General features: G+C 42.2%; 1 long non-coding RNA gene across 2 annotated transcripts; it reads left to right on the top strand.

Annotated features, from left to right (window-relative positions):
- Window positions 1–1,604: 1,604 nt before the first annotated feature.
- LOC146644397 (uncharacterized) lies at window positions 1,605–5,174 on the top strand. Of its 2 annotated transcripts, none has more exons than XR_014909376.1 (5): window positions 1,605–1,850; window positions 2,550–2,615; window positions 2,966–3,121; window positions 3,573–3,665; window positions 3,966–5,174. It is a non-coding gene; the product is annotated as an uncharacterized LOC146644397 (long non-coding RNA). The 2 variants fall into 2 exon arrangements; XR_014909377.1 differs by lacking the exon at window positions 1,605–1,850 and adding an exon at window positions 1,864–2,006.
- The last annotated feature ends 17,937 nt before the right edge of the window (window positions 5,175–23,111 follow it).

The raw sequence follows: 23,111 nt of genomic DNA, 5'->3' as shown, positions 1-23,111 counted from the left end.
TTTAGTAACAAAACGAAGACGAGTACCCCATCTGCTGCCAGCTCCAGGACCAGAACAAGCCCACCAGACAGCAAGTGAAGAAATATGGATGTCAATAACTGGTGAAATTGGATGGTCTTCTTGCCCAAGAAATGAGCCACCCTGCAGGGCTGTTACTGTGATAAGCCAGGGCCAACACGGCTGACAGTTACTCATGTGCAGGACATCAAGTCTTCATTTGAGCTTTTCATCCCAGATTCCATCCAGAAAATTATTCTGGATTGCAGTAATCTAGAAGGAAGGTGTGTTTTTGGAGAGAGGTGGAAGGAGATGGACCAAATTCATCTAAGAACCCCAAAGGCCTACTTTGGGGTTTTTATCCTTGCTGGAGTTTTCAGGTCCAAAGGGGAATCCACAGAATCCCTGTGGGATGCAGAAACCGGCAAGAACCTTTCCGTGCATCAATGTCTCTGGAAAACTTCCACAAAATTTCCAGGATTATCCATTTTGATAACCGAGACGACAGACCAGCTCAACGGCAGAGAGACAAGCTAGCTGCCATCAGGACAGTGTGGGATAAGTGTGTGCACCACCTCCCCCTGTTTTACAACCCTGGGCCTAATGTCACCATTGATGAGCAGCTGATCCCATTTAGTTGTGAAACATATTGCTTCACGTGTAAATGTGTTGTGTCTTTCCACTCACTCCACTTGATTATAACTGATTTATTTTTTTTATAACATTTTATAAAAAAAACCCCAAAAAAAACCAAGAAGCACATTAATTCATAAACGTGATCTAACAAAGGTAAAGGGAAAAAATTAACCATGTTTGCTGTTCATATGGTTTGTAATTGGGATGAAGTAAACATCTGTTGAGTAATTTAACATAAAATTGTTTGATAGTGTTAATTTGGAAAGCCAAAACTCTAGCGGGTCCACCAGACCCATGAACACTGGCTGAGTAACAAAAATATGAACACCACACAAGGGTTAATCGTTTGCTGTTTTAGCTGTTTGGAGGTTTTAACAATAGTTTTTTGAGCTTTAACCTGAGATTCTGGTGTTTCTGGCAAAATACATTTATTTTAAAAAAATGATTCAGGATTTAATGAATTGATATTGCATTATTAAACTAGAATCAATTTGGATCTGAGAAATCCATTTTTAAACCCACCCCTAGTATACATTCTCATCACTGAAAGTGTGATCACTGGCCAGTAGGTGTAAATTCCAAATGTAAAATGTGTTGTTTATAAGGTTGGGGAGTCCAAAAAGAAAGTTCAGGAGTGCGGCCGCGTTGCCAGCAGCTGAGACGAATCAGTTCAGGAGGTTGGCTGTGTGGCCAGCAGCGTGTTGAAGAGTGGTCCGCCTGTCCTTTGGCACCGCCATGGGTGGAGGAATTGGCTGAACCCTAGCTGTCCCCACCCTAGGAACAGGTACAGCTGCAGAGATGGGATTGGTCCTGGCTGCCCTCGCCCTAGGCACAGGGGAAGGCACAGGAGCCAGCTGGACACCACACTCAAAAAAATGAATGAGGTGGATTGTTCAGTGTATATTAATTATTTATTTTCATTTTACTTAAAATATGTTTTTGTTAAGTTAACATATGTTTTTCTAATCAAGTCTACGTAATTGTGTCTATTATTCAACGTACATAATACTAATGTGTTACTTGATCGCATAACATTTAAGTTAAGTCAATTAGGATCGATATACCTTGTATATCCACAAGGTGGCAGTAATGCAAAAACAGTTGTAATGAAACCGCGCAGAACAAGAAGGTTTCACGGCTTGTGCCTGCTCATGCACAAGACTTCAAATTTAACTGAAAAAGGCTGTTTTGGCGCCAAGCTACTGTTTCTTTGAGAGGTAAGACCACTTTTTTCTTTGACTATGTTGTGTAGTATCTATATGTCCAGCATGGTTATATTTTGCGTTTGTCTTACAAGACATGTTATATCGTTTGCGTGTGCTTGTTTTACATTAGTTTTACTGGGTCCTGGACATGCTTATTTTGTGGACTGTGTAAGAAACATTTTTATTGTTTTTTGTTTTATTAAGGGATTAGCTACAGGGGTTCATGGGGTTATTCTTTCAAGGGGTTATTTTTCCATTTGCTTTCTTGGGATTCCTTTTCTGTAATCCGAGAGTCGGAAATATCGAATAGGATAGCAAGGATAGCATAAAGTGACATTTAAAATCCAAAAAGTCAAGGGCGAAAGCCACTGTGACACCATTGTTCTGCTCTATCAGTAATCTGTATTATGTAAAAATGGTCTGTAAATACAGCATGTTTCCTAGCGGAGTTATACATATCAATGTAGTTATAAATTACAGTTTGTGAAAGTACACACTTAATTTTTTTAATAAAATTATTCAAGACATATGAGTGGACAGACAATGGAGGTCGACAGACCTGGTGATAATTGCTTCTATAGAAAGTTAGCACATGGCAGTGTCAATCTCTTGCTTTTCTTCTGAGTAGTATTTTATTTAGTTGTAATTCAAACAATAATTTGCTTCTTGAAATTAAGTAATGAATTTCTTGTTTTACTTTATAAATCTCAGATCCTGCCTTTACCTGCTCCCTCCTATACTGATGTGGTGTATGTGGTATTGCTGAGCTTGTATGTGGTATGTGAACTGTTATAGTTTTAAAAACAAAACTGTTTTATAAGTTAAGTTTTCTTTTGTGACCCATCCCATGCCCCTGTTATTTCTTCTCCACATCTGAACCATGGTAAAGGTTGCAGTTCAAGGGCCTGAGGCATGAAATTCTTTTCAGATCAGCTGTGATCAATATTTTTTGGAACTTGATAAATAACAATAAAAGCTGTAATGGCTCCATTAGCATTTTGTGTAAATGTTTGTGTTAAAATTATAGCTTTAATGAGGTCTTACTACATTAGTTTTAGTTTGTATATGTGTACATATAGTATGTATATTTACAGTACAGTATGTTGTGTTTGTTGACATATTTTCAGGTGGAAGCAGAATATGTGAGGATTACTACTGCTGCACATGTTCCAAGGCTTTTTACACAACTTGACCAATACACTGACCAGCTCATAAAAGTCTTCAAGAAAAAAGGAGGCGTTGCAGGGAAGAAAATTAGACAAACTTTGGCCCCAGCCACACAGGTGCGTTATTCTGTTGGTAGCAAAATATTATGGCTAATAAGATCATTTTCAAATTTAAACAGCTAGTGTATGGTAGCTGCACAGTGCACTTACATTTATATTAAGCAAGACAAAGTTTGGTACTCAAAATGTTGAAAATTTAAATTACCTAAACATATGTAAAATCTGATCCCTTGATTTAGGTTAAACCAGAAGTGAATGTTTTTATGTTATGTTTTGAATGCAAAAAAGATGATGTATTAGTTTGTCTTTACCTCCATTATTGACATATATAATGTGGTGGAAACCCTGCCCAACAGGTTAACTATTCATGTCCATGTGATGATTAGTTGGTCTTGTGTACATGTCTATCTGTGCAGTGGATATGTCATTCATTTTGCGTATAATGTGAGTTTCTGTCATCCTAAAGTATATCTGTTTTCTCTTCCTGTATCTCTGCCACTCTCTACAGAAGGAAACTATTGAAAAGGGGAGGGAGTGTGTCCTCAGGGCACTACCTTTTTACCTGAATGAAGACCCAAGCATCCTCTTCAAAGAATAATTGGTTGGTAATTTTAGTTTTGTTTTTTATCTGTATTAAACCAAATTTTGAATAACTAATGTTGTTGCATGTTGTAATGTTGTTGTTGTTGTTGTAATTTGCATGGAACCTGTTTAAATGTTTTGGGAAATCTTCTTGTATACCCAAACTATTTATATTTATCGTTGAATCTGTAGTCTGAAATAGTGGCGCACTGGGGTGCATGTTCCTAATATTGTGTTTACGTCATTAAAGGGTAGCTTTGGCCCTTTTTCTTTCTTTTTTTAAAACTGGATGCCATTTTTCTATGTTTTTGTGTCTAAGCTACAGCTGTTCAGAGGGAGCTGGAACAAATTACCCTTGCTATCTTTACCATCGAAAGAGCTGATGCCAGCACTCCTCCAGCCGATGTGGGTATAACCATCTAGTGTGTCCTGCATGACCTGGAAGACCTGGCCTCTGCATGTGCACTCTTAATGGGTGGGATATATGCACTGAATCTCAGTTAACCTCAAGACTGAAAGCTTTCTTTGAAGTACTTCAGAAGCTCTTCCTTCATCTGTATGTCAGCAGACTCTTGACCAAGGTACAGTTGCTCAAGAATACACTGAATGAATAAGCCAACCTTTAATTTGGATGATGAATGTTCTGTCAGATGGACAGAAGTTTTTCGGAGGCTGAATGGGAATAAAATGGTAATTTGTAAATGACAGATAACGGGAAAATTACATTTAAGAGAAATTTAGAACATTTTGAAAAGTTTGTAAACTACTACAATTTGAGAGATTTTACTGTTGTGGGGGGGGGCTAGTAAGAGACAATCAAAAGTATTGAGATTTAAAGGATTTAATTGAGAGATGATACTGCACCAGAAATGTTGAAGGGTGGTGTGTATATTAGCGTTCAAGGCATATTGTTATGAGGTGGAAATATGTTCATATTCAGTTTGTGTTACATTGTGTGCATTGTAAAGGTAATTGCAATACATACTAAAAATAAGGGTAAGTTAGGAGGTTGATCTGATATCCTCGTGTTGGTGTTGTTCCCAGATCATCATACTAAATGTTGTTCCAGGATCAACATTGCAAGTGACCAATCAGAATGTTGTGACGTCATACTTTTGCGACTTCGGGAAAAAACGGCGTAAAACAAAAAACTGTACTTAAGCTGCGTGAAACCGCCTCTGTCCGCCGATCAACTGACCCTAACCCTAACCGTAACCCTTTAATAAACATTAAGCAGAATTGATATTGTCCTTGTAACATTGGAATTTCATAAATGCACAAATGGCTTGGCGCGCAAAAGAATAACGTCACAACAATGTGATTGGTCACTTGCAATGTTGAACCTGGAACAACATTTTCATGATGGTCTGGGAACAACACCAACACGAGGATATCAGATCATCCAAGTTGGGAATGCAGGATGAATGTATATTTTGTGGACTTTTAAAGACGAACAATTGTTTCCATGTTAAAATGTTTACATCTGAAGTTTTTTGCCCAAACACTGGTAAAATAAATGTTGACAGTGGCAAGTGTTAAATGGTTACTGCTGTGCTGTTGCAAAAAAACTGAACGCTGACAAGCTGTTTTATTGTTAGACCATAATGTTGGCATGTTTTGTTAAAGTTTTATTTGGGATGGTGATGTAATTTTCTTTGATTGCTAATATCAGTGGACTATTTATTATTATTGTTGTCGTTGTCGTTGTTGTTACATAATTTTTTTTTTTTAAATTGTGGCTGTTGAGGTGGACACTTCACTTTGCATTGTTAAAGGAAAGCACTTCATTGGCATTGTGTTACTGGACTGACCCTAAGCAATCATTGCAAATAGCAACTTTGCTATCCATTTTAGACACTAAAAGAAAAAAAACACTCACAGACCTTACTAGCATCACATGTGCATAACTCAAGTGTCATCTTATCAATGTGTTATGTGATCTTCAATGCGTTTTTTTTTTTCTTCTATTTCTGGTAGATACAGACATTTAATTTAAAGTCTTGATGTTGCATCTGTCTACATACTGTTAATTACTAACCCTAATGAGCTGTTGTGTTTTATTTTGGACTGGGTTTACACAAATGCTCACTGAATGTGTTGGCAATAAAAGAAATTTTAAAAAATAAGTTGGATGTACTTAATTCATTTGTGTGGAACCTGTTGACAAAATAGATTTATGTAAAACTAATTAATAAAGCACAAGGTGGCTGAAAATATAATATTTGAATTAATCTAACTTAAATTTAACATTTTACTGCCACAAATAAGAAATGTGTTGAAGTAACTAATCTAAACTATCTAACCTGAAAATATATCATCTATGTTCATACAACATAACTTGATTTATTTAGTCTTAAATATGTCTTGTTAATCTTAAGTAGTTTTTTTAAATTAGATGAACTAAAGATTTTTGCTTTAAACTAACATAATTCAATTTCGTGGAACCTGTTGACAAAATAATTTTAATTAAAGTCAACGTTTCATTTTTTTGAGTGCAGCCACCCCCACTCGAGGAACAGGTGCAGGTGCAGGAGTGGACTGGGCCTCAGCTGCCCTTGCCCTGGGAGCAGGCATAGGATCAGGTGATGGCTGGGCACTTGCTGCCCCTGCCCGAGGAACTGGCATGGGTGTAAGAACCTGCTGAGCCCGGGCCACCCGAGGAACTGGTACAGAGACTGGCTGGGCCCCAGACACCCTCACCCAAGGAACTGGTTGAAGGGGAAGGCAAGGTCTGAACCACCCTGCGAGCAGGAACAGGTTGAGAGACAAGTTTTGACATTAAGACAGGATGAGAGAAATGATCAATGTTTGAGAAGTAGATGTCCTTTGTTGAAGCCTCAGAGGCCAAAACTGCAGAAAAATTGGGACTGTGACCCAGCATTTTGAGTTTCTTTTGTATTTTTTATTTCTTATATTATATTGGAAATATGTTGAGTTCTCGTGTCATTATTATTAGCTAGGATTTAGTTGAGTTTTATTCTAGATTTGTTTCATCTATGTTTCCTGATTTATGAGTCTTTTTCCTGTCCTCATCTCTTCTCCCTTATCTGTTCTCCTGTGTTTCTCCTTGTGTCCCGTGTCTCCCCAGTCTGTCATGTGTTTTATGTCTGTGTGTTCCATATTGTCAAGCTTGTGTTGTCATGTCTTTCTCTCCATGTTTCCTCTTTTATTTTGAAGAGTCCGGTGTCTCCATATTCAATGTGTTTAGTTTTATTTTCCCCTGTGGCATCATGTTCATTTGTCAGCTGTGTTTCCACTTCCCTCATCACCCTCCTGTTTATTTAAGTCCTCTTTTTCTTTCCTTCTGTTCCTTGTTGGGTCGTCTGTTCATTTTCATGTCAAGTCTCATCAAGTCACAGAGTTTTTGATTCTACTCAGGTTCATGTTCATGGTTGGACATTTTCACGTTTATGTTTGCATGTTCGGGTTCAGTTCCATGTTCGTGTTTGAGTTTTCATAGTTCATTTTTGCCAGTTTAGGTTTTAGTTTAGTTCTCACCCCTAGTCACCCTGCCTTGTTTTTTTTTTCAGCCAAATAAACGGCTCACTTTTTGTTAAACCTTAGTTTGTTTCTTCCCTGAGAAAAGGAAAGATACAAAGGAAGCAAAATAAATGCAAGACATGGACACTGAAGGACATTAACTAGAATACTTTAAAAGGGTCTCTGCAAAGTCTCACATTCTGACACAGAAGATAAAAGCTAATGGTGAAAGTAAACAAGATTTCTTTGCAACCTGAAGAGCCCGTCATTGCAGCAGTCAGCCATCAGCTCTGCCACTTCGGTTCCACTGTGGTGGTATCCACGCCATTGGTGCTCCTCACCACAGTCAGAATCCAGGACTTCCCCAGAGCAGCCGGTTTTGGTGAGTGACAGACTTTTTTTTCATGCTCCTTCGGAGTCCAATAAATTATGGACAGATAATGTTAACCCAAGATTAGAAGGTTCCAAAACTATTTATTCAGGGACTTACAGGGGCCTCTAGGAAATTAACCCAGGCCCTAACCGGAGAGTGCGCTGGAGGACTTAATGTTCTCTGGACCCCCGGAGGATCTCACTCCTGCGTCCACTGGGAGCTCAGCCAAGCCAGCCAATCCTCCTCCGCCTGCTGAGTCCTCATCTGTTCAATTCAGTTCAATTCAATTCAATGTTATTTATACAGCGCCACTTCACAACAACAGTCGCCTCAAGGCGCTTTATATTGTAATGTAGACCCTACAATAATACATACAGAGAAAAACCCAACAATCATATGACCCCCTATGAACAAGCACTTTGGCGACAGTGGGAAGAAACACTCCCTTTTAACAGGAAGAAATCTCCAGCAGAACCAGGCTCAGGGAGGGGTGAGGGAGGGACAAACAACCACTGACCAAAACCCACTGATCAAAGACCACTGATCAATGGCCATGAGTACTGTGATGGCTGCACTTACAGCCACACAGTGGTAATACCCACCATGTTAGTATGGAGGCTTATAAGTAACATTGCATTCACATTTCTTTCTTTAAATATAGGAATTAATTGACAGGACAATAAATAACTGGTTTTGGTTTAGTTAATTCACATATCCACATAACGCTGCATTCTTTTTTTTTTTTTTGCCTGTCCCGTTTGGCTCTTTTGCCATCAGAATTGTTGTCTAAAGGCAAAGAAAGATGCCCAACGGATTTACTTTACCAAATTGACCATCCCAGCCTTGCCGTAATGGTCCATTTGATTCACCTTTTATTGTTTATTTTATTTTCACTTACTGAATACGGGACAGACTTGACTGGGGGAAAGAAGGGGAGAAAGAAAGAGGGAAAGAGAAACAGCTGAGAAGAGGGACGGGGGAGAAGGGCAAAAGACAAAAACCAACAGAACGGGCAGAGAAAAAAAAAATGCATATATCAATCACCTGGATCACCTGCTGAGAAAGAAAAAAAAAACAAGCAGAAGAGAACAAGAGTAATAGAATAAACAACATCACAATGATATATGGGAATATGACAGTAAATACTAAATGTTAAACATTATTGTGCAGCACATAAGATCAACAGAACACAGTGTGCTTTGAGGTAGGAGCCAAAAAGGGTGTAGTTTGTGGGTGTGATCACCCGTGTGTACACCTGTGAGCATGGACGCTTGTTTTTTGTTTTTTAAAAGGTTCCTTCATGTAATAATCTGCTAGAGGGTGTGGGGGGGCCACAGCCCCGTCCTCCAGGGCGTGAAGCAGGTGTGGAGGAGATCAAAACTCCAGACATCCAGAGGCCCCCAGAACACAAGAGACCAAGGAAGACCAACAGAGGGGCAGCTGCGCCACTGTCCCGGAAAGAGCTGAGGAGAGTCCCAGATGAGGGCTCACTCAGCAGCCGCGGAGCAGAAGCCAGGGGGAGTTGCAGTGACGCGCCCGTGAGCTCCGCCGGCAGCCAGCTGCGCCTGAGTGACCGAGCCCCAGGCCGAGAGGCCGGGGGCACCCCACCTCCGAAGTGGCCCGAGCGAGCCCCAGGCTCCAGGCCCCGATAAGCGGCCGCCAAGGAGTGAGCCGGTGTGTACCTGGACGCCCATCCCCGGACACAAAGAACCACCAATGCACCGATGTCTGAGGGGGTCCGCCACTGGCAGGGGAAGTGGTGGTAGGGGGAGATAGGCCCTCCAAGGTTTGGAGGCCTGAGATGTCCCCAGAGAGGTGGCGCCTGACACCCAACCTGACATATAGACACAGACATACAGGCACACACAGATACAAACATCCATTCCCACCCTCATGCTCTCATATGCACTTACTCCACACTCAACCAACGTGGAGACAGACATAAAGAGACGTTGTACACACGATCACACTCCCCAAGCGTACTCTACAAACCGGGTCTAGGTGCCCCCGCCCCTGGAGGGGGGAACTGCACCCAGACCCAGGTGGTGTTTCCCTTTTCCCTGCGGTGGGGGGAGGCAGACCGCCCCGACTCCGCAGCAGCAGGAAGGCTCCACACTCCAGACCGCAGTCGGACGGCCAACTCCTCCTCCTAGTGCTGCATTCTAAAATAAGTGCGCACATTTTAGTTTACACTGTTATGTATGATTAATCTTTTGTTTTCTGAGTTACCTTAGTTGCAGCTGTTCCAGTCCCTTGATTAAGGAGCCAAGAGGTGGAAAAGGGGCGGAGCGAGCTTTAAAGGAAGGCTACAAATTGGTTCACGCCATAACTCAGGACCATGGGGGGGGGAATTGGAGTTCATTATGTTTGGTTTAGTTAGGTTTTGTGTGTTTTACCCCTTTTCCTGTTTTTGTGGGCTGATCAGCCACTATTTAAGTTTCCCCTTTGTCTCATTAAGTTAGGTCAGTTTGTTTGAGTTATCAGTTGTGTTGGCAACTTTGAGTAGAGTTTTGTTAGTTTGACCTCTTTTATGGGCCCAAGATTTTGATTCTTTTTGCATGAGTTAACCAATTATGTTTTTTGGGTTAAATAAAAAATAATTTTTTTGACTTTAACCTGTGCCTAAGTTTCCTTCACTGCTCGGTCCATCACAAGTGGTGTCAGGAGTGGGATCAGCAGTTGAAGGCACAGGATTTTTTTTTTCCCTTTTTTCCCCTCTTCACTCATCAAGCCATGCACAGAATGGGAAGGAGTGGCAGAGGAGCAAAAGGAGATTGTCAAAACCAGCCAGTTGGAGTGGTAGAGCAAGTAGAAGGAGGAGAGGAAAATGGAGCCTCTGGAGGGGTGGATAGTACTGAGAGCCAAGGTAAGGAGCTGACAATGTCAGAACTGATTTCCATTCTTCGTTCTCATATGGGTCAGCAGGAGGCCCAGGAAGCAAGAAGAAGGGAGGAGTTTACCCGCCAGGAACAGCGCTTTAGAGCACTGCAACATCAGTTTCAGCTGTTGCAGGTAGAAGTGCAAGCTCGTACCTCCCCGGTCCCTGAGCCTCAAATGGAGGTCTCTGAGCCTCAAATGGAGGAACCTGAACAACCAGAGGTAGAGTCCTTTGAAGAGGAGGATCCTCCCTGTGCTGGCTCCAGTAATGAGCAAATACATCCTCAGTCAGGTCAGTCTCGCTTTTATGAACTCAGGCTGGAAATATTGACAGAGGAGGATGATATTGAACATTTTTTAACAACATTTGAACGCATGGCTGTGGTTTGCCGGTGGCAAAAAATGGACTGGGTTTTTCATCTGATTCCTTTACTCACTGGCAAAGCAAGAGGTGCGTATGTTCATATGGATATGGATGACTCTCTAGACTATGACAAAGTTAAAGCAGCTATCCTTCAAAAATATGACATTAATCCTGAGACATATAGACTGAGATTCCATTCACTGGAGGTAAAACCTGATGAGAATCCAAAAGAACTATATGCAAGATTGAAAGAGTTATATCAGAAGTGGGTGAAGCCAAAAGGAAAAACGATGCATGAGGTTAGTGAAATATTAATTTTAGAACAATACTTGAGAATGCTGTCTCCTGAGTTACAGATATGGATTAAATAACGCAATCCAAACTCTGCAGCGGCGGCTGCAGAGCTGGCTGATGTGTTTGTGGCAGCACGGAGAAAAGGACAGCCATGGAGCCACACAGCATGGAAAATGAGAGGTGGTTCAAAATCTGTCCCTCACTACCAGAAAGCAGGGGTGAGTAAACCTCCAAAGAGCCAGTCTGTCAATATGCCGTCAAGACCTCCACCCAAGACTGTGATTTGTTATTTGTGTGGGATGGAGGGCCACACAAAACCTATGTGCCCAAAGAATTCTACAAAAATAACTCGGATGTGTTTTGTGCCCCGACAAAGTGTGGAGCCTAAAGTAGAGTTTGAGAATGGTTTCAAAATGACCTTAGTTGAGGTTGATGGGAAACCATTAAAGGCCCTTGTTGACTCCGGAAGTACTCAGACTTTTGTGCACCGAGACTTTGTACCTGCAAATAAAGTTAATGTGGAGACAATCCCTGTTCGCTGCATTCATGGAGATGAAAGATCATATCCAACAGCAGATCTGTACATCAAGGTACAAGGACAAACGTATATTCTAAATATTGGTGTTGCAGAGAATCTGCCATTTCCAGTAGTGCTGGGTCGAGATCTGCCTGTGTTGTTTGACTTGCTGAATCCTAGTCATACATGCAATGTTGCAGTAACAAGAGCTCAAGCTAAGAAGAAAGAGGAGTCCCTACACCCACTCCGTGCCTTGCCCTTCTATGATGCGGACATAGAGACTGCACCCGGGAAGTCTCGTAAGTCACGTGAACAGAGAAGGCAAGAGAAGTTTCTACATACTGCTGTTCGAGAAGCTCCTAGCACAGAGCCTGAGTTACCTTTGGGTTTAAAAATCCCTGTTAATATTATTGAAATGCAACATGACGATCCATCTCTAACATCTCTGTTCCAGAAAGCTGCAGAGAGGAGTCAAGGGACTGAGCAAGAATTGAACAGCAAGGGGGAGTTTCTGCTGAAAGATGGCATTCTGTATCGTCAGCAGGGTTCAGCATTGCAGTTGGTGGTTCCTAGAGCAGTCCAGAAGGTGGTGCTCTCCTTAGGACACTCCATTCCATGGGCTGGCCACTTGGGAAAGCACAAAACCATGGCCCGCATTAGAAAATATTTTTATTGGCCTGGTGTGCGCTCAGATGTAACTGTAAAAGCTGTTCTGTAAAAGCTGCCCTCAGTGCCAGAAGTCTTCTCTTAAAATCCCCTCCAGAGCTCCTCTCCAGTCTCTACCAATTATCAGCACTCCATTTGAACGGCTAGGAATGGACATTGTTGGTCCTCTAGAAAGGAGCAAGGCAGGCAACCGTTACATGCTGGTTGTGACAGATTACGCTACAAAGTATCCAGAGGTCTTTCCTTTGAGATCAATAAAAGCCAAAGCAGTCGCCCTCTGTCTCATACAGTTCTTCTCAAGGGTTGGTTTTCGTCGTGAGATTCTTACTGACCGTGGCACTAACTTTATGTCCACTTTGTTGAAGCAGGTGTACCAGCTCCTTGGGATTAAGAGCCTGAGGACAACGCCATACCACCCTCAGACAGATGGCCTAACAGAGCACTTCAATCAGACTCTGAAACAAATGTTACGCAAATTTGTCAATGAAACTAGTACAGACTGGGATCAGTGGCTGCCCTACCTCCTCTTTGCATATAGAGAAGTACCCCAGGCTTCTACAGGTTTTTCACCTTTCGAACTATTGTATGGCCATGAGGTACGAGGCCCCTTGTCTCTTCTAAGGGAGACTTGGGAGGGTGACCAAGAAAGATCACAGGCTGTCAATGTTGTCTCTTATGTTGTCCAGATGCGGGAACGGTTGGAGAAGATGACGGAGCTGGCCCAAGCCCACAAAGCGGAAGCACAGCAGCACCAGAAGGCCTGGTACGACCAGTCAGCTCAGCAAAGATCCTTCAGTCCTGGTGAGAAGGTGCTGGTGCTTCTTCCAAGTGATGACAGTAAGCTGTTAGCAAAGTGGCAAGGGCCATATGAGGTCCAAAAGAAACTTGGACAAACAACCTATAAGGTCGCTATTCCAGATCAGCCCCGCTCCAGCACAGTACTGCACATTAACCTGCTTAAGGAATGGGTGGAGAGACCAAAAGCAGATGTCTTTCTGATCCGGGAGGTTTCGGAGGAGGAGGAAGTGGATGATCAGTATCTGCCAAAACCCACTCCTCAGGACCTGGATCTAAACCATCTTCCTGAGGAAAGACAGGCTCAGGTGAGAAACCTGTGTAAATTAGATGTGTTCAGTGAAAATCCTGGTAGAACGGACATTGTGGAACATGACATTGTGTTGAAAGATGGAGCTTCTGTGAGGAGAATGAGTTACAGGATACCTGAGCGTCTACTGATCCCGTTGAAAGAGGAGATCGACCTGATGTTGTCACTAGGAATCATTGAAGCCTCGAAGAGCGAGTGGTGCCACCCGGTGGTCCTGGTGCCAAAGAAGGATGGCAGTATCCGTTTCTGCATAGACTTCAGGTACCTGAATGCAATATCACAATTTGATTCATATCCAACTCCCCGCATTGATGACATGGTTGAGCGCCTTGGGAAGGCCAGATACCTGACAACAATGGACCTCTGCAAGGGTTATTGGCAGGTACCACTGACTAAGCGCTCAAAAGAGCTGACTGCTTTCCGGACCCTGTGGGGCTTGTTCCAGTTTAAAGTCATGCCCTTTGGACTGCATGGTGCCCCGGCAACATTCCAGAGACTGATGGACCAGATACTGTCTGACATGTCTGATTTTGCTGCAGCCTACCTTGATGACATAGTGATTTTCAGTTCTACCTGGGAAGAACACCTGAAACACCTGGAGAAGGTATTGGGGCGTCTTCAGTCTGCAGGGTTGACTGTTAATCCAGCTAAGTGTGCCATTGCTAAGGCTGAAACAGAGTACCTTGGGTTTGTGATTGGACATGGAGTAATAAAACCTCAAGTCAATAAGGTCACTGCCATAGAATCCTGTCCCTTGCCAGAGACCAGAAAACAGCTGAGATCATTTTTAGGTATGGCAGGATTCTATCATCGGTTTATCCCTCGTTTCTCCGCCAGGGCAGCTCTTCTGACGGATTTGACTGGTGCCCGAAGTCCCAATAAGATCACCTGGACAGAGGAGGCTAAGATGGCTTTTCAGGACCTACGACAATCTCTGAGTAGGAGCCCAGTCTTGCAGAGCCCTGATTTTGAGAGAAATTTCATTCTTCAGACTGATGCCTCAGAGAGAGGATTGGGAGCTGTTCTGTTACAGGGACTGCCTGGAGAGCGTCATCCAGTGGCCTTCATCAGCCGCAAGCTGTTTCCGAGGGAAGTGCGGTACTCAACCATCGAGAAGGAGGGACTTGCCATCAAATGGGCCCTGGACTCCTTTAGGTATTATCTTCTCGGACGGGAGTTCATATTGGAAACAGACCACAAGGCTCTTCAATGGATAGAGAGAATGAAGGACACAAATGGAAGGATCACGCGATGGTACCTTGCAATCCAGCCATTCCGGTTCACCATCAACCACATCCCCGGCAAGGATAACTGCACTGCAGACTGTCTCTCTCGCTGTCCCAGGGAGAGATCTGAAGAGGGGGAGTGTGTGATGGCTGCACTTACAGCCACACAGTGGTAATACCCACCATGTTAGTGTAGAGGCTCATAAGTAACATTGCATTCACATTTTTTTCTTTAAATATAGGAATTTATTTACAGGACAATAAATAACTGGTTTTGGTTTAGTTAATTCACATATCCACATAACGCTGCATTCTAAAATAAGTGCGCACATTTTAGTTTACACTGTTATGTATGATTAATCTTTTGTTTTCTGAGTTACCTTAGTTGCAGCTGTTCCAGTCCCTTGATTAAGGAGCCAAGAGGTGGAAAAGGGGCGGAGCGAGCTTTAAAGGAAGGCTACAAATTGGTTCACGCCATAACTCAGGACCATGGGGGGGAATTGGAGTTCATTATGTTTGGTTTAGTTAGGTTTTGTGTGTTTTACCCCTTTTCCTGTTTTTGTGGGCTGATCAGCCACTATTTAAGTTTCCCCTTTGTCTCATTAAGTTAGGTCAGTTTGTTTGAGTTATCAGTTGTGTTGGCAACTTTGAGTAGAGTTTTGTTAGTTTGACCTCTTTTATGGGCCCAAGATTTTGATTCTTTTTGCATGAGTTAACCAATTATGTTTTTTGGGTTAAATAAAAAATAATTTTTTGGACTTTAACCTGTGCCTAAGTTTCCTTCACTGCTCGGTCCATCACAAGTGGTGTCAGGAGTGGGATCAGCAGTTGAAGGCACAGGATATTTTTTTCTCTTTTTTCCCCCTCTTCACAGAAAGTTGGAGAATGGCTGCAATCACAGCATTATAAGATGGTGACAGATGGGCCCTTAGACCCCCCTCCTGCCACTTTTCATATCCTCCCTGGTGAATTTGATGTGTCGGTCCACCGAGTTAATATGATCCGTGAATTGTGGTACGTCCTGAGATTTGATTTTCACCCAGGTGTCATCCACATATCTGAACCAATGGCTTGGTGGTGTTCCAGGGTAGGATAGCAAAGCCCTCTTTTCCACTTCTTCCATGTACAAATTGGCCACGATGGGTGAAACTGGGGAACCCATGGCACACCCATGTTTCTGCCTGTAGAACTGACCCTTGTCTGTGAAGTAGGTGGAATGAAGACACAGTTCCAAAAGCAAACACACTTGGTCGATGCTGAGAGTGGTCCTGTTGCTGAGGTTGGTGTCATCATGTGATCTCTTACGGACTACCTCCAATGCTTCCGTGACTGGGATGCAAGTGAAGACAGATGTAACTCAACTGCAGTCAGCTGAGACTGAAGAAGTCATTTGGGTGAGTGACGAACCGTTTCTCCCACAAAACGCTATGTCCAGATGAACAGAATCAACTTTTTGGAGATTTACTTTCCTGGATGATTGAGAATGCATCAAGACACCATGGGTGAGCTTACTGTAATCATGCCTACAGACCGTTTACCACTACTTGCAGATGTTATATATTTATAGAAAAATATTCATACTATTTTTACCACTACTTGTCTTTTTATATGTTTGCATGTCTTTAAACTGTCTTCCTTCTCTCACCCCAACCGGTCGCAACAGATGGCCCCGCCCCTCCCTGAGCCTGGTTCTGCTGGAGGTTTCTTCCTGTTAAAAGGGAGTTTTTCCTTCCCACTGTCGCCAAAGTGCTGCTCATAGGGGGTCATATGATTGTTGGGTTTTTCTCTGTATGTATTATTGTAGGGTCTACATTACAATATAAAGCGCCTGTTGTTGTGATTTGGCGCTGAATAAATAAAATTGAATTGAATTATACTCAATGCATGGAATTTTAGACATGTATTTACAGCATAAAACTATACTGCCACTGTTGTATCTTTTACATAAACATGGCATGTTTGTGAAATGATGTTTTTTACAGCCTTTTGATGTGTAAAAATAAATATATTTTAAAGTTGCAGTTGTGACATTACCGATAAGTTTGATGTGTCACATGGCCCTCTTCCTATTGAAAAAAAACAAAAGTTGTATCCAAGATGGCCGACTTCTAAATGGCCACCATGGTCTCCACCCATCTTGAGGAGTTTGCCCCCCTCACATATTCTAATGTGCCACAAACAGGACTTTAATATCACTAACCATTCCCATGTTAATGTGTATCCATATAAATGGCCCACCTTGGAGATGAAGTAGGAGTTGATTATAAGAACTGTTAAAAAGAAAGATCTTTTCAACCTTTGCCATCACTGTCATTTAAAAAAAAGACCACTGAAAAAATAAGGAAGCATGACTCACTATCACTCACTTATATATGCTGTATTTACTCCTGTATAGAATCCATTTAAAGTATTTCTTTTTTTAGTTGGTCAGCAGTATGAACATGCCATTAGCATGTCTTTTGGTCTCACATAAACTGATGGTGATAAACCATCACTTTATCGTGGACTCCTGCTGTCTCCCAATTCCTATTGCATAAAACATTAATTTAGCTTCGTAGCAGCTGGAGAGCTCTTTTGTGGCTTTATTTAAAGGATCAGAAAATCCCATCAAAATCAAAATGAAACTCCTAAAGCCCAAACTCCAATTGAAGTTTTATGTCATCCTTTTGTAAATATAAGTGGATTTAATTTTAATAGCTGTCTTTAATCCCTGTGATGTGACTTAGCTCAATAGTGCAGTTCAATGGATTATGTTATGATTATGTTATCCAGGAATACTGGAACCCTTAAGAATTACCTGTAAGTGCATGTGAAGATGGGATAAATAACACAAATTCTTATTCCAAACTATATTCTCTTCCTTTGTCTACAAATCAGCTAACGCATTCTTTTGATAGATTGTGCAACCATGTGGTTGAAATTTTGCTAGCAAAACAGTGGTTTTTATATCAATAACTGTGCATGTCACAACAACAAAATAGGAATTAACCTCCGCAATTTGTATACACTACATACTTGTACTGGAGTGCTTTAAGGATTGAAATTACAATGTTAAGCAGTTGACTGACATACTTAAATTGTTTTTGACCCATATACTTAGTTCACTTATTATCTACATTTGTATGAGAGCTTACACTATTTATATGAACACTTGTTGATGTGCAGTGGTTGCTTTAAGACCTAATGGTAAATGGCCTGTATTTATATAGCGCTTTACTAGTCCCTAAGGACCCCAAAGCGCTTTACATTTCCAGTCATCCACCCATTCACACACATGGGTGTGAATGGGTGGATGTGGTGGTCAGAGGGCCAGGTGGCACCAGTGTCCGGCAGCCTCGCCTCTGTCAGTGCGCCCCAGGGCAGCTGTGGCTACAATGTAGCTTGCCATCGCCAGTGTGTGAGAATGGGTGAATGACTGAATGTAGTGTGAAGCGCTTTGGGGTCCTTAGGGACTAGAAAAGCGCTATCCAAATGCAGGCCATTTACCATAGTCACACACTGGTGATGGCAAGCTACATTGTAGCCACAGCCACCCTGGGGCGCACTGACAGAGGCGAGGCTGCCGGACATTGGCGCCACCGGGCCCTCTGACCACCACCAGTAGGCAACGGGTGAAGTGTCTTGCCCAAGGACACAAGACCGAGACTGTCCAAGCCGGGGCTCGAACCGGCAACCTTCCAATTACAAGGCGAACTCCCAACTCTTGAGCCACGATCGCCCCCCTAATGTTTCAGACTGGTGGGTAACCTTGACTGCTGTGGTCTATATTGAATGGTTTGTGCCTTACAGTTGGTAGAATTTGGCCGATTTGAAAATGCACCTGGTCATTATACTGTCTGAAGTGGCAGAAACCCCAATTAGTAAGATTTACAGAGATTTATCTGGTAGTGCAACCGGGTTTAAAAGTCATAGAACTGCCAAGTGAAATGGAGTATTCCTACTATGAAGCAAGTGAAACAATCATTATCACATAAATACTACAGCACAGATCTATCAAAATAGCTGCAATGAGAGTCTGGGAGTAGTGCCCAAAAAGTGATGCAACACAAGTGTTTAATACCATGAAGGATGCAAAATGGTCTAAAATGGTGCACTGATAAAAGTAGGACATGCATAAACACATCTATTAAGTATTTGTTTGGTAAAGGAAACAATTCAGACATAGTTGGGGGAATAAAATAGGGTTTAAGACAGGGACTGAAAAAATTTGAAGATTAAAAATATGGAAATTTACATAAAAGGAAGAGTAGTGATGACTCCTCACCAATAAATAAGGGCCCCAAAGTCTACCAAGAGTCTTCATCTTTGTTTGTCTTCGTTGACTTTTCACCCTGGGGTTGCTTTGCTTTGCAGAGGACTTTCCACAGGATCTTCATGAGTGGTTTGATTTTATTTGGATTTCAAATAATGAATCTACAAGTGATGGGGTAGATCAAGTTTATCATATTGGCCTTAAAATTGAGACCTGACACTGCAGTCTGTGGCTTTAAAACAAGAGCTGAGTAAGAATTATGTCAAACTACAGATCACATTGCTACAGGCAACCTCCACAGAAGTCCAATGTTTTAGCTAATTGTGGTCCTTAGATGTCTGAACCATCACTAACAACATCAAGTAAGAACTATTTAAGGTAGCAGACACTAAACTAATGACTTTTTTTTTTGGCTTAGTATGGGTCAAACAAAAAAACACCCCAACAACAGTATGTCTTTGTGACACCAACGATCATAACATGTGTGCTTGTATGAGTTATAATCTCAGAGATTAATTACAATGTATGAATTCTATTGCAGTAATGTCCTTTTTTATTTTGAGAAGTTATACAGTTTGTACAGGACTTTTTTGTGTGCTGTTTTATCTTTATCTACATCTGGGTCTACTTGTTCAACCCTCTGCAATTCTACGTCTTTTTATGCTCCACTCTAAGGGTTGTAGTAATTTAGTCACAAAGATTAGCCTTTGTCTATTCCTGAGCTCTTGACCTTGAGGGAATGGTGATGATGCAGCAGTGTTTAATAACCTGCAAACACAACTATTCCAAATCTACATTATAACTATAGCTTCATTTTGATCATTTTAATATAACTCTTGATTCATTTCTAAAACCAGTTCACAAAGTGCTTCACAAATGTGAAAAAACTCATGAGAACTAGATTTTACTAGAGCAACATAATGAAGCGTATGTGTCCGTCTTTCCTCATAGGGTGATATGTTTAGCTTTGATTTTTATATCCACATGAGCCATTCGTACAGGAGTTAATTCACTCCGGTATGATGAGCCTTATATTAGAATAAAAATAATAATAATTAAAATAATACTAATTTTAAAAACCCTCAGCTCTTTTCTTTTACTCTCAGAAGCTTTCTTTCGGTAAATCCCTCTTGATGTTCACTTGTTGTGAATATTGGCTTACTGATTCTTCACTAGCCAATTCCGATTGTTGGCAGGTGTGTTGGCTGTTAGATTGAAATTGTTAAATGTTGTCATTGTATTACTTAAATTTGTAAATCTTGGTTCAAACTGTATGATCAAAGACATTCCTTTGTTTCTGACCCCCTCCCCAGCCTGTTGAATGGTAGGGGAGGCTGTAGTGTTTTATTATAGGCACATCCCGTGTGAGGGTTCTGTTTTCTTGTTTAAACTTCCTGCCTTTATGACCCTTTTGGTCACACACACACACACACACACACACACGCAGTGTTTTAACCTTTTGTGACCATGGGGGGTTTTACAATGGGTGTTTGTGTAAACAGTGTGTTACGGGAATTAAAGGCTGCAGGGGAAGCTGGTTCTTCGAAGCGGTCTGAGACCGACGGCAGAAGGGTTGCTCTGAGACCCTTCCCTTGCTAGCATGTGAAAAACCGGTGTTACGATCCAATGTTGTCAGGGTTTTGTTTTATGCGTGACTCCTCCCACCAGAGGATGGCTGTGGGTTTTTTTCCCCCCTTTCTCTTTTAGGAGTTGGACACCTGGGCGTGCCTTCTGAGTAGTTGGGTGGAGTCTCTTCCTGTCCTTGGATTGGATAATCACCTCCAGTTTTTAACTACCAGATGACAGCCACCTGGCCCCCCTCTCTCCTAACCTCCACCATCCAACAAAGAACCTGTGTTTTGCTTCGTTGCTGTGTAGAGTTTCTTTGACAAAGTGATTTGCAAGTATAACCTCATGTGTGTGTGTGTGTCTGGCGTTAGTACTTCAATTTTGTAAATAGCTGTAAATAGATTTGTCAAGTAGCAATCGTGTATTTTGTTCACCTTGTATATATCCTTCACTGCAGCAGCCTAGTAGGCGTGAGAAGCCATTTTTGTTGATTAAGTTTTCTCCTGTTTTTCATTTAGAAAGTTAGGTAAGTGAATTGTCTTTTGTTTGGTTTTCATTTTGTGTAGGAAAGCGTAGGGACCATTAGGGAGTTTTGTTTGTTATTTTTGGCACTGCTCACTGCTGAAGCAAATAAATGGCTGCTTAGCACTTTAAAAAGATATTGTTGTTGGTGTTCTTGCTTGGGTGGTGTGTGAGTGGGCCAACTTCTTGTTGCGTTCAATACTCGCCTAGACTAAGAACGTAACATTAATTGGGGGCTCGTCCTTTCTTTGGTTCTTTTGGTGAGTGGGCTCTTCTGTTCTTTGTTCATTGCGGTTGTCGCGGGTAGGTTACCTGTGTTCTTGTTTGGCTCTACTTTTCTGGTTGGCAGTTTTTGCTTGTGTGGGAGGGTGTGTGTGATAGTATGGAATTTAAATTGGAGGATTTCACTTTAGGCCCAACTGAAGAAAAGTTGGACAGATGTAAAAAGGATGACCTCATTCTTATTGCCAATTTCTTTGATGTGACTGTGCCATTGAATGCAAAGAAAAAAGAGCTTAAAGAGCTCCTGTGTATTAAACTGCATGAAAGGGGGTTGTTTGGTGAGCCAGGTCCTGCAGAGGGCATCAAGCTGGGAGCTGTTGCTGGTATTCCTGCCCCACTGAAAAATCTCCCTTCTCAACCTAGCCCTTCTGCGGAAGAGCTGCAGTTAACACTGCGCATAAAGGAGGTGGAGTTAAAAAAAGCAGCAGTTGGAGGTGGATGCCATGCACTTAAGGGTGAGGGCTCTGGAGATAGAGAGGGGAGCCTCTATATCTGCCAATCCTCCTACACCTCGGTCACCATCCCCGCAGTCACCATCCCCTCAGCCAGAAGACAGCTTTGATGTAAGTAGACACATCAAATTCGTCCCAGCATTTAGAGAACCTGAGGTAGACTCTTATTTCAGTGTTTGAGCGCATTGCAGGTGCGCTACACTGGCCAAAGAATGTATGGTCTTTTACTTCAATGCAAATTGGTGGGGAAAGCTCAAGAGGTATGCACAGCTCTTTCACTTGAGGACAGTTTGGACTATGACATTGTGAAAGCTGCTGTCCTGCGTGCATACGAGCTTGTGCCAGAGGCTTATAGGCAAAGATTTAGGAATGTGAAAAAAATCTGCCACCCGGACTTATGTGGAGTTTGCCAGAGAAAAGAAAACTCTGTTTGATAAATGGTGTCACGCTACAAAAGTAAAAAACCTTAGATGACTTGCGTGAGTTGGTGTTGTTAGAAGAGTTCAAAAGTCAACTCCCAGAAAAAGTGGTAACCTACTTAAACAAAAAGAAGGTTAAAACTCTTGCCGCTGCTGCTGTACAGGCTGATGAGTTTGTGTTGACACACAAAGGGGTGTTTTCAGCTCCTGTTCACAACCCACCGACCTCTGTTAGCCCCAAAATCTGGTCTCCAATTAACACCCGTTGTACCACCACCTCATCCATTGAAAATAGAGAGTGTTATTATTGCCATGAGCAGGGACACCTCATTGCTGTTTGTCCCATTCTCAAAAGAAAGGAACAGACCAGGAAGGGTAAATCCCCCTCCCAATAAACCTTCTACAGACTAAACCTCATGCCTTCCGTCATCGCTGGAGGGTCCAAGGGGCCTGTCCGGCCTTCGTCTGTCTCCGCTGGAGGGTCCGAGGGCCTGTCCGGCCATCAGCGTCGCCTGCAGAACAGCAACCAGTGCCTTATGGGCTGGTCCTTACTCCTCCAGGACTTCAACTTTGACATCCGGTACAAAAAGGGCTTAGAGAACGTGATGGCTGGGTCCTCTCTAGGTCATGAATCAAACATGTCATTTGAGGTTAAATGTTTGATTTTTGTGTGGGGGGAAATGTTACGATCCAATGTTGTCAGTGTTTTGTTTTATGCATGACTCCTCCCACCAGAGGATGGCTGTGGGTTTTTTCCCCCTTTCTCTTTTAGGAGTTGGACACCTGGGCGTGCCTTCTGAGTAGTTGGGTGGAGTCTCTTCCTGTCCTTGGATTGGATAATCACCTCCAGTTTTTAACTGCCAGATGACAGCCACCTGGCCCCCCCTCTCTCCTAACCTCCACCATCCAACAAAGAACCTGTGTTTTGCTTTGTTGCTGTGTAGAGTTTCTTTGACAAAGTGATTTGCAAGTATAACCTCGTGTGTGTGTGTCTGGCGTTAATACTTCAATTTTGTAAATAGCTGTAAATAGATTTGTCAAGTAGCAATCGTGTATTTTGTTCACCT

Source organism: Rhamphochromis longiceps, linkage group LG22, assembly GCF_057381845.1.
Source record: "Rhamphochromis longiceps isolate RC_006_pf linkage group LG22, R_longiceps_female_GT1.1, whole genome shotgun sequence".
Lineage (NCBI taxonomy): Eukaryota > Metazoa > Chordata > Actinopteri > Cichliformes > Cichlidae > Rhamphochromis > Rhamphochromis longiceps.
The sequence above is the reverse complement of the archived record's forward strand: the minus strand, read 5'-3'. Positions and strand labels throughout refer to the sequence as shown.